Genomic DNA, 12,438 nt, shown 5'->3' with positions numbered 1-12,438 from the left:
GGGGGAGCAGTGCAGAAGTATCCTGTGGAAGACTTCTGAGGGGCACGAGAGACTGACGTTGTGCACTGGTACCTTTGAAGGTTGGTCGAGTTGCCACTGTAGTCGAACCAGGCTTCATCCCCGGTGGCTTCGACGATGCTGGACGCCTTGCGGAAGATGTCCATGAGTGGCCGTGGCGTCGCCGCCGGAGGATGGCGTCGCTGGAGGTTAAACATCAACTGTGCCGCCTCCGCCATGGACCCCACTTGGAGATCATACAACAGCTTGAAGTCAGCCTCCTTGCGGGTGTCCGCGGCCAGTGATGCGTCTCCGTCCAGGTTCCTCCGCCTGCCCCCTTGGTTGCCGTGGCCGGCGTGGCGACGTCGCGGCGAGCGGGAACGCACTCGGTGTTGACCGCCATGAGCCGTCCCTCTGGAAGGCCTGGGGTCGGCGCGTCCCCGCCTTTCACCGTGCCAGTCGTCGTAGTCGTCGTCGTCGTCGTCCCGCCGGCCGTGCCAGTCATGGAAGTCGGGGTGGTCATCCGGCCGCTCCCGCCGGCCGTCGCCCCGATGGTCGTGGCCCCTGCGCTCATCACGACGGGGAGGCGGGGGGTGCTGGAATGGGGTGAAGGCCGGCGTGGGTTCCTGGTCACCGTCGCGGACCCCCCAGTACCAGGGCAGCCGCCGCTTCTCCGGCTCCCCCACCGCCACGTCGGGGTCGTGCGGGTCGGTGGTGACGGCGGAGTAGTCGTGGATTTCCCATAGATGCACCAGGACCCGGTGCTTGATCCCTCGGTGCCAACGCTCAGGGGGGACCTCATTGATCTGCACCGATGAGGACGAGCCGTCCATAGAACGTGTGGTAAAGACAAGCCACATTACCTTGGCAATCCTACTCGGGTCCGCCGTCCAGGCCCACAGCTCGATGCCGCGCGTGTCCGACGGATGAAGCAGGTTGGTGTCGATGCATTGGAGCGCGCAGTGCCGGCCGACGAGGCGTTCGACGATGTCCGGCAGCCAAGCGTGCCGCGGCACCCCGTCGAGGCAGATGCGGACGCGGTAGAAGAGTGCCGCGCCAAGAGCACCGGTGAGGCTCCTCCACGGCCTGACACAAACTTCATTGCCACGGAAGTTAATGTTACCTTTGGCGTTGACGTCCTCGCAGTGGCGGCGGTGCTGGAAGCGCAACAGGAACGCCTCCGGGCGATGCCTAGTGACCGAAACCTCGCCGGGGCGCAGCCGGAACTCCTCCAGGATGGCGTCTTCGATGTGTCTTGCAGTGGTACTTGGGGGGACACGCATGGCCCAGGTGACCAGTGCGTTCCCCTCCCAGTCCCGAAGCTCGTGGTCGATCTCGAAGGAGGTGGGGATGTGCAGCGTGTCGTCACTCGGCCTCAGAGCCGGGTCTCCAACCCGTGCGGACGCCATCTTGAGAGAGGCCGACGGAGGGCGCGGCTTCGAACGGCGTGGGTGGCGTCGCGGCGGGGAAGCAGACCGTGGGCGCGGGTCCGGGCGGCAGAAGCGTTGCTTGTGCCCCGAGCGGAAGCAGCGCAGGCACCGGATGGGGTCCCTGCACGCGGAAGCCTTGTGGTCGCGGCCCAGACACCTGAAGCAGCGCCCTTTTGTCTTCTGGAGGAAAGCAGAGGTCGCCGCAGAGGAAGGTTGTTGGTTGGCGAAAGGTGAAGAAAGCTTTGAATGTCTGGCAGCACGGCCTCGCTCCCGCCGCTTGCGCCGGCTGACGCGGGTCCAGCCAGGCTCGGAGCCAGAGTGGACGTCGCGTCGAGGATGGTGCTCGGGGCTCGAGGACGGGGGCCGGCGGAGGGGGAGGCCATTACTCCTCTGGTGGCCTGACCGGCGGGGTGTGACGCCCGGGGGAGATCTGTGGCGGATCCTGGAGGCGAGGTTCCGCGGCTCTGGCCGCGTAGCGGCATGGTGACGCACGCAGCTATAACTGCTCTGGTCGACGCTCGGGGGACGACGGGGTTGGCGAGGGAAGTAACTGCTCCTTGGCGGGATGGTGATGGTGGATCTGAGCTGGCGTGGCGCAGGTGGTTGCGGGGCAGGCGGCGGGATGAAGGCGGTCGCCCCCCGCCTTACCACTTCCGCGTAGGTTGGGACCGGATCTGGCGTGGGCGGGACGACGAGATCCTCCCAAGATCCGGCCCGGCGAGTGCGAGGCGGCGGGGGAGGAGGGGTTTCTCGCCAGTAGAGAGGCGAGCAGGGTAGGGGCGGATGGGATCGGCCGGCGGGAGCAGGAGTCGGAAGATCCAGATCTGGATCGGGGGAGCGTGATTGGGAAAAGGGGGGGGGGGCTGGACGCGAGAGGCAACGGGGGTGGAGCGGCTCGTGGGGTATGGCCAAGGACGCGGTCAGTCTGTCGGCGGAGGAGCTTGGGCGGCGCCGCCGGGGCTAGCGGCGCCGGCGAGGGGTGGCGGAGCGGCGGGATGCGGGGGCGGGGGCGGGGGTGGGACATTTTAGGTATCTAAGCCTTTGTTACCCAGCCATGAGCATTCCACTATACCAGAAGGTGAATGCCCATGTGCATCTCAAAAGGCTCATGGAGGTGCCGAGGGCGAAACCTGCAAACCAGGATTGTCGGATGCTTTCCTTGCGTGGAGCATCTTGTGCTTGGTCAAAGAGGCAGACGATGCGGTTCTGGGATGAGAAAGCAGTTACCAAACAGAGATTAGAGACAGCCTCGGCAGCTAGCTTACTACACTCAACCTGTGCCTGTATCGATTTCTTAGACATGCTCTTTAGCAAGACATAGCGAGTATAAAAGCAGGTAATGATAAGAGGCTGCACCGCTATCATTAGAAGAGCAAAACGCCAAGCAATCACCAGACCCATGATGTAGGCAGTTAGAACCGCAGAAGCTGTCTGGATCACCAGAGACATTCGATCACCCACGAGCGACCTCACCTACAACACAAATATTATTTCTGGTCAAGTATTATTCTCTTCTAAACGCTTACATGCTTTATTTAGTACTTACAATATTGGCGTCTTTGGCAAGCTGTGAGCATATGGAACTACTAGAATTTTCATCATGGTCAAACCACCCAATCTCGAAAGTGAGAAATTTCGCTAGCATCTGTTCCCTGACCCTGTTGGTGAGGTATTCCCCCATGGCAGAAAAGTTGTAATGTTGCCCAATACTAATCAGAAATGTAAGCACTCCAAGACCAACAGAGATAAGTGCATATGTCCTTGTTTTCTTCTTGATCTCTTCATGATCTGTTAAGAAGTAGACTGAGATCATACTGCCCGTGGCATATGCAAATACAGGCTGTATGGCTCCAATAACGATTGCACTAAAGCTTCCCATTAGTGCTTGCTTCCACTCTGGTGCATTAAGCATAAGTAGCATCCTGAAGGACGGGACAGGAAGGTTTGGATTCTCTTCATCATCTTTTGCATCATCCATGGACTGTGTTGAACTTGATTTGCTAGCAGTAGAGAAACCCCTGGTCATATGTTGGCTGCTTGATTGCTGTGAAACATATGTACTTGTAGTTCTGCCAACCTTGTGAGCGTCCATTGAATCTCTGCTCTGCTGAAGGTGGACAAGAGATGAGTAGAGACCATTCTCAATGACAATGAGCTCATCATGTGATCCCAATTCCTTGACCTCACCAGACTGCATGGCAACAATCATATCGGCATTTCGAATAGTGGAAATACGATGTGCAATGACAATAGTAGTGCGGCCCATGGAGGCCAACTCAAGCGCCTCCTGAACAACACGCTCTGAACTAGTGTCCAATGCACTAGTGGCTTCATCAAGTAGGAGGATCTTGGGTGACTAGGATTGCTCTGGCAATTGCAATCCTTTGCTTCTGTTCTCCAGACATTTGGATACCACGCTCACCCACATGTTTTTATCTGGATCTGGTTAGTGTCATGATAACAACTTCTTAGATTTCATAGAACAAGTCTAGTTCTAAGGTTTTTTATTTGGACAATGCCAACAAATAAAAAAGATGGCCAGGACATCCCATGCAAAATTGACATGTCTTCAGTCTGTTGGATGACATACTGCTTAATGGTTTGGTATCCTTCCAGTGATGTGGACCTCACTTGAAATTTTAGCTCTATGTTAAGAGGCCGAATCAATTGACGTAGCACATGACAATGGAATATTAGGAAGGAACAGAGAGTTGAGCCTGGTGCTAGGGCATACAAAGAAACGGGCCGAATCGGTGGCACGCTGTGCAAGGCTGGTTTGGAAGAAGGAATCCAGCATAAGATCTTTTAGGTTTTCAGAAAGGACTTGAATATTTGCTTGGGAGGTTTTTGATATAATTTAAATTTGAATAAAATCATTTTTGAATTGGAAGGATATTTAAACAACAAAAATGAAACACACATTGATCCCTATACCAATGAAATATTCGCATTTGTCCTACAGTTTTTGTATGCCTTAAAAGCTTATACTGAATTTTTCATAATGTTTTACCTGACTGTAAAAGCTTATAACTAAATCAAATACCAGTTCACACATTTATCAATTTCTTGAGGACATAGTGGTAATTTCATAGGGCTAGAGATTTTTATTGTATAGAGAATTATGAAAAGTGTAACAAAACAGGACTTGCTATTGTTTGATTTTTCTAACAGTTATAGTGCATTTTCAAACATTGAAGGCATTTAAATCATTTTCTGAATAACTGAACACCATTTCCTCTCAGTCGAAATGTTTTACACTCATCTTCTCTTCCCCACCTCTCCTGTCATTTGAGAAATTTTGATATTTGACACTGAATCCGCGTACCTCACGCGTTATAACTCCCAATCCGCAAGTCTTTCGAAATATAACCCTCCGCCTGCGAATTCTTTCGATTTGGGGGATTCCATCCATTTTTCCCAGTTTCACGAGCCGCGTCTCCAAGCCGCCGCCAAACCCGCCGCCGCACGGCCGCGGTTCCCCACAGACGAGGACCCTGCGACATTGGGGCGGAAGGGAGGAGGAGGATTGGGGCGGAGTGGAAGGCAGCACAGGGAGGTGGAGGGGAGGGCGCACGGCGCACGGGGAAGGCGGAGCTGAGGCCGACGGAGGGAGGACGACGAGTCTCGACGGCTCTCAGGAAGGGCCGATGAGTCTCGAGAATATTGAATCGTCAATCCTGGATGCAAAGAGATAAGGTCAGGGGTAGAGTCGTCCATTCAATTGGTCTGGAGAATTAATTTTTTTTTTGTGAAACTGGGAAAAATTGATGGAATCCCCAAATCAAAAGAATTCGCAGTCGGAGCCTTGCAAATTGAGGGTTATAATACATTAGGCGTGCGAATTTAGTGTCAAATATCAAAATTTCTCCTGACATTTTACCCGCGTTGACCCGCGGGCGCGAGCGGGTAACGCCGCCATCGCCGGCAGCAACCTCGCCGTCGACGTCGGGATACTCTAGTAGACTCATCGTGACCTTGTGCATCGATCCATGGGGTACCATTCGAGCACCGGCAACTTGCTGGCGGTCAGCGGCGCCCATGGGCCATGGCGGCGGCGGGGTTCTGCGGGTCGTCGGCGCGCGCAAAGACGACGGTTTCCGCCAGGGATTTGGCGAGCGGCCGGGCTCATGAGTTGCGCTAGGTGCTCCTAGACACGATCTCCCCCAAGTCTTGCTGCGGCGGTGAGCATGTGAAGCAGACAGGCAGGTTGCTGATGGCGAGATGCAGTGCAGCGCCATGTTCTGCACTCTTAAATTGCTCGATGAATTTCGATTAAATTTGAACTCCAACCCCCGGAGAACTTTTACTAAATTTTGAAGTTCGCACATAGGGCTACAAGTCCTATATATGGTTTAAGTTCCAAGGACAAACCGTTTGAAAGATACAGCCCGATAAACTTTTGTAAAACTCAGTTTCAGAGTTCCATTTGGATATACTGTAGATGTTAACATGTTAAGTGCTTCTTTGGCAAACGATCATCGCTAGAAATGCAAAACTAATTTCTTCACCCTTGGCATGAACTCTGTGCAACGAATTAAGCAAACAAAACTCCCCAGGGCTGAAACAACCTGCCTTCAATCATGCTAGTACAACCATCTTTCCCGGGCAAGATTCAGAAACGGGAGAAACATGCTAGTGCTCAGCAAACACAACAATGTGAATAGTGCGGTGTCATTGCCATACATCTCATATTGTGATTAACCAAATAACCACATACCTGAGGTAATTGTTGTCAGAAATGCTTAACATAACGTGATGCAAAGAGGCAAAATGTTTTTAGTTACTGTTAGTATGGATGAAGCAGAAACAGCACAAAGGAACAATTAAAATGTAAGAAACAAACATGTTGAATAGAAGATTGTGGAGATCTCAAGAGACTAACTTTGCTATATATAAGGATAAAATCATGGCAAGGTAAGAAGGTTCTAAAAAATTGAAAAGAATACATGAGCCATAGTTGTCATGCTTCATGGTGAAGTGTAGAATACTCTAAAATTAGATATTTTAGCATGGTAGAAATATAAAAAACTAGATAAAGATGATGAGGGTTCTAGAGTTAGGATATTTTGTATGGAAGAGTGTGAAAGTTGCCACATAGCAACACCACAATAATCATGAGCACCTATAAATAGAGGTGCTCCCCTCCCTTCTAGCCATACCATGGCATAAGAAGTCTCAAGTAGGAGATTGCAAGTTAGTCATGTAGTATAGTAGTGTCATGGTAGAGTACCCACATAAAGAGTTTAAGAGTGAGTGTTATATCAAGTTGTGAGTAGGTGAATAAAAGATTTGGGTTCCCTCGTAGAGAGTTGACCTCTCGCATTGGTGTCAGTGCGAAGGTCTTCTCGAAATAGTGTGAGTAAGGGTCTACAAAAGAAGTGGTAGCGCACTATTTTAATGCCACTTCTAGAAAGTCGGTGTTAAGGTTTGAGCGCTGATTTCTCAACAAAATATTATAAATCAACATAACCACATGACAAGCTTCAGCTAGAACAAAAAGGACATTCTCGCCGATCGTCTTAAAAACTCCGAGTGTCCTACAAAAGTGCAGAAATGCATGCATGACAAAAGTTTATGGAAATTAAAATGAATTCAGAGCAGAAATCATGGCATAGAACCTGAGTACCACCACATGCGTTTTTTCTATTTGATAACTGAAGTCATGTCTGTTGACACAAAGACTCAAGTACAACCACTTGCTATTTTCAACATTTTCAAAGAATTATATACTATAACACCGAGACTACCAATTTTTTATAGAAGAAAGCAAAAAAAATATATTTCCTAATAAACTTGGCATGATTTCCTAATTGATAGAGACCGATTCTCCCTTCTCTCTGACTTCTCATTTCCGGCACCTGCATATGCGAATTGGTAGGAATTAGTTAAATTTTTGAATATCACACATGGATTGAATAGAGAGTAATCAATATGAATTGCAAGAAGTTGGTGAAGGGATCTATCTACAAAACACAACCAAACTGGAGAAAGGTGCTATCTTGCTTCTATTCTCAAACACTATCTTGCTTCTATCCAGGCCACTCATTTTCAATGCCAGTGCATTTGAACTCAAAGGACAATTCAAGTACCTGAGCTTTCAGGTTTTCACTTAAGCCAGTGGTCCTTGCATCAGTTACCCGTCAATTCTCCTGGAACCATCATGCAAGAGAATAAGAATCAACAACAAACAATATCTGAAACTGGTCTGTGCAGAAATTGAAGTTGAAGCACAACTGCTCCTCACAATAACTCACCTGCACACATGGAATGGTCCACAACATGAACAAAGTCAGCTGAGCTGCTTCCGAGGCGAGTCGGTAGTGCAAGGAATTCATCCGCAAGTTCTTCCAGGTCCTCCACGAGCTCGTCTCTCTCCGCAGTCAGTACCCGGTGCTTGACACATAGGCACACCAAGTTGAATTGGGCGATCACGCGCTGTTCCTGCGCCTTGCGATCCATCAACTCTTCCTCCGATCCGGATGCGAGGCTTCCCGGCGACACCTGGAGGACGATGGCCGTCATCTCATCAATGTGGCCCCCTAGATCCTCATCCCCGACGAGCTGCGATGCGATCCCATACAAAATCAGACCCCCAATTACACTCATGCCCCCGAAAAGGATTCAGATCTAGATATACATATAGATCCATAGCAAAGGCAATGTATCTAGAAAAGTCAAAACAAATACTAATTTGAAACGGAGGGAGTACTAGTCTACTATTATGAAAAAGTGGAGCACCTACCGTATTTGCTAAAGAAACGATGTCGAACACCCCGTGGCGCCACTTTTCCGGCACGCGGCTGGCGTACATGGTAAACCCAGGCGCCCGTGGTTCTGGATTGCCGAACCATGGGAAAATGTGGTAAATGCACCACCTACTCTTTTCTTCATTGGCAATCGGGCTAATCACAGCTACCGGCTACTCCGTAGTAATTTTAACATTTCATTGTCTTTTTTAAACCTCAGAGAAGAATAGTGTGCAGTGCACATGCCACGATTTGAGGTTCTACCATGCAAGTTTCTAACCATAGATTATACATGCGCCAAACTGCCAAAATGCTACTTGGATTTGGAGATTGGAGTAGCTGCCAAGTGCACATGTTTGGATCGCTTCCAATGGAAGCCTGACCAATTATTTGGTCGTTGACTGCGTTTGGATTAGATTGGCGTGCTTAGGAGTCCACACCCAGGCTCATTTGTATGGTTACCAACTCAAAGGGCATGTACAATGCCATTAAATGACTCATCTATTTGCTGCCAAGTCATCATGTTTATCCTACGTGGACGTAATTAAATGAAGATAGAGAAAAGAGCCTTTGCCTCGCAAGACGACGGAAGGGGCTCGTGATCCGATAGCAAATAGCCGGGACAATGCCCATTGTATGGAGAGCTCATAGGAGACGACAGCTCCACAAGATTTGCTGCGGGGAGCCTCCTTTTGGCTGGCAAAATCGAGCGAAGGCGGCAAACCTAGCCTACGCGCGTCATGCTCCTTGCATGGTGCTTGTGTTGCCCGTGCGGCCAGCCGGACGACGCCGCGCCACCCAAGCCGGTTCTTCGTGTTGCGCAGCTCGCATAGAGTGCCGCCGACATCGGAAGCCGTGCTGAGCAGTCGCTTAATGCACCACGGAGATGTGCAGAAGAGAGAGACAACAGAAAGAGATGAGGATAAGAGAGATCGAGTCCGTCCACCGTGCGGACATATTTGTCATTTTTACAATGCGACCCTTTGCTTTTGACACTATAGTCCTCAGCAAAGATAGAAGTCACAAAGAATACTTTTAGACATAAAAGGACATGAAATAAAAATATTAAATTACATTATAGTCCTTATAGGATGCTATTATCTCAAATGGTATACTCGGTGTGTTCTCTAAAATAAGAGACAAAGCAACATACAAAGATCCATTTCATACTTGATCCTCGTAAAATATGAGTTCATGAATGAATTAAATAGTTTATAGATAAATTATTGGATAAGCTGTCTGTTTTATTGTTTGTGTGATATATACCCTAATCCTTAAAAAAAATTTGACATACGACATTCCCATATGATTTGGCAGACGTTTGGTTCATCACCGATAAGCGAAGACAGCCGAAACGCTAGCGAGGAAACTGCTCGCCAACATTTTGGCAGTCGAGGGAAGCTGCCAAGAGCAACATGGCAGCAGCATATTAGCCCGCACGGACCCCAAGAAGCAAGGATTAACTGGTTTGTAGCTGAGCAGGAGCCAAGTTGCTCAGCCCTTGTTTGCCCATGTCGTGGCGTCATCCATGTGGAGGCGCGTAGCTGCGGCGCGGGGTGACCTGGTACGGTCATGATGGACAACGTCAGCGCAGCCCCAGTAGGCATCGCCGTACTTGCACCCGTGCCCTGGGTGGTCGTAGTCGCGGTCATCATCATCGTCATGGTGAGATGGGCAGATGAAGGCTTGGTCGTTGCAGGTGTGTCTAGCCACCCGGTGCTTGCTGCGTTCCCGGTCTTCCTGTGGGTCACTTAAAGGATCCTGTGATGCCTAGAGGGGGGTGAATAGGTTCACTTCAAATTTTTTCTGAAAAACTTCGCAACGATATTAGATATGTCGGAACTTCTGACAGTAGAAAGTGAGCTGAACAAAATTCAAAATGAAACTTGAATCTACCAATTCTGCTTCAATCAAAAGATTATAAATGAAGTGTAGAGACTACTGCAGGTGATAGATATTCAAGGGACCACACAAATTTATAGATAAGCTTAAATCAAGCTTCTAGGTCAATATGAACATGAATAACATAATAAGCACAAGGGACAAGGATTTGTTTACCGAAGTTCTCTTACACGAAGGAAGCTACGTCTCCATTGAGGAGCTCACAAAGAGATGGGTCCTCACTAACCCTTTTTCTCTCTTAATCAACCACAAAGGAGGATTGAGTCACTTACTATGAATCCACGAAGGATGGGTAATACAAACGTTTTCGGACGCACCACACAAAGAGGGCGCTCAAACGGGCTACGCTTAGCCATCTAGAAGCAAGCTTCAATAGTAACAAACGCGAATCGATGGCCGAAGATGCTTGGAGTGCTCTTGAGATGAATTTGTTGGACCTCACACTCAAATCCTCAAGAGTCACACCTTCAACCTTGCTCTTACCTAATCCCTAGCTCAAACTCTCAAGGATTTAGCTCAAAGGGGAGTGTGGGAGGAGTATTCAATGCTTGGGGGCTGTTTTAGCTCGAGTTGTTCAGCAGCCATGAATGGGAGGGGGGGAGGGGGCTGAGGGGGTATTTATACCCGAGTCCCAAAAACTAGCCGTTATAGTACATTTATGTGCTTGTCGGAACTTTCGACACAGGGTCGGAACTTCGAATGAAGTTAAATTAAAACAACTGAGAGCTTCTCCTCGGAAGTTTCAAGAAACTTCCGGTGACCTTTATCGGAACTTCTGGTATAGTGTCGGAACTTCTGACACTGCCAGATAAAAACGGCTGAGCACCCCCGGTCGGAAGTTTCTGAATACTTCCGGCTGGTGTCGGAACTTCCGACACTCACAAAAAATATGAGAAAACAAGTGTGCAAGTGAGTGAGTTGTGTCTCTCAATGGGTGGTTAGCATTTCAATTGAGCACTTTAGCATCTTCAAGCTATCCATCGGCATCCCCCTTAATAGTACGGCATTCCTATACTCAAATTCAAAATTAGAAATTATAGAAAAGTCTTCTTTTGAGCTCAACACCGTTCTTTCTTTGAAATTTGGGGTTCTTGAGATTCCTTTCATAACCTTTGCACTTCTTTAGAATTAAAACCTGTTAATCACATGATAAAATTATTAGTCTCCTAACCATGCATGTCATCAACACCAAAACCCACATAGGGGGCCAAATGCACTTTTAGTCACAGTTCATGCGCTGTCTGCGCTCGCGTCCCCCATCTACTGTGTCACCCGCGCCACGGATGCCGCGCTTGGCACCAGTGGTGCCTGAGTCGCTGTGCCATCCCCGCTCGTGGTCACCAGGGTTTCGGTCCCGTAGCGGCCGAGGCAGGCGAGTCGGGAAGCACGACCTCACGTCTAGTGGTGCACCATCGACAAGGCCGTAGCGCCGCTCGTATCACCGTTGAATCAGCGTGGCGCTCTCCGGGTTGTCGACCGCCAGTTGGAGGTTGCGCGCGGCCGCCATGTAGTCTTCCAGTAGAGGCATGTGGATGAAGACTTCGTAGCGGGTGCCTTGTTGCCAGGACTCCGGCGGAGGCTCGACGGACACGAAGAAGGCGAAGGATTTGTCCGCTGGTCTGTGCGTGAAGGCGAGCCAGACCTTCTTGGGAATCTCGCTCGGGTCCGCTGTCCACGCCCATAGCTCGATGTGCCTGGAGTCTGCCGGTTGAAAGAGGTCAGTGACAATGCACTGTAGAGCGTACTTGTGGCCGACGACCCTCTTGACAATTTCTGGCGTCCAGGCATAGGACGGGATACCGTTGAGACAGAGGTGCACTCTATAGAAGATGCGGAAGTCGAGGGCATGCGTGAGGCTACGCCATGTGCGGAGGCAGATGTCAATGCCTCCTCCGGTGAAGCGTCCGTGATGGCGCGCTTCCACCGCGTGGGCCGTGTTCTCGAACCGGACCAGATAGGGCTCCGGTTGATGTAGCGTGACGGTGACATCACCTGGCTGCAGATGAAGTTCTCTGGTGATGAGGCTGGCGATGTCCTGAGCTCCAGCGTCCAACGGCAGGTGGAGCACCCACGAGACAAGGGCGCAGGATTCCCAATCCGCGCATCGTGCTCGAGATGGAACGAGCTGGAGATGAAGACCGTCTCCACCTCTGGCCGCGTATGAGGATCCCCTATTGCCATGGTTGTGGCTCCAGAGCGGTTTGCTTGCGGTGGTGGTGGTGGCGGCGGTGGAGGATGTGGTTGCAGGGGTGTGGTCTTGGCGGCGGCGGGGTGGACGGTGGCTTCCACGGGTCCGACCGGCGGTTGGCAGCAGCTTTGGGGCGTGGCGCAGCAGAGGCAGGGGGTAGTGGGGCGATGGCGTG

At 50.4% G+C, this 12,438-nt stretch overlaps 1 pseudogene; it reads right to left on the bottom strand.

The window, feature by feature from the left end:
- LOC101776799 overlaps positions 1-3,847 on the bottom strand; it is a 9,785-nt pseudogene extending 5,938 nt beyond the window's left edge.
- Between the last annotated feature and the right edge of the window lie 8,591 nt (positions 3,848-12,438).

The sequence above is a fragment of the Setaria italica genome, chromosome I (assembly GCF_000263155.2).
Source record: "Setaria italica strain Yugu1 chromosome I, Setaria_italica_v2.0, whole genome shotgun sequence".
Lineage (NCBI taxonomy): Eukaryota > Viridiplantae > Streptophyta > Magnoliopsida > Poales > Poaceae > Setaria > Setaria italica.
This window is presented reverse-complemented; position numbering and strand designations above follow the sequence as displayed.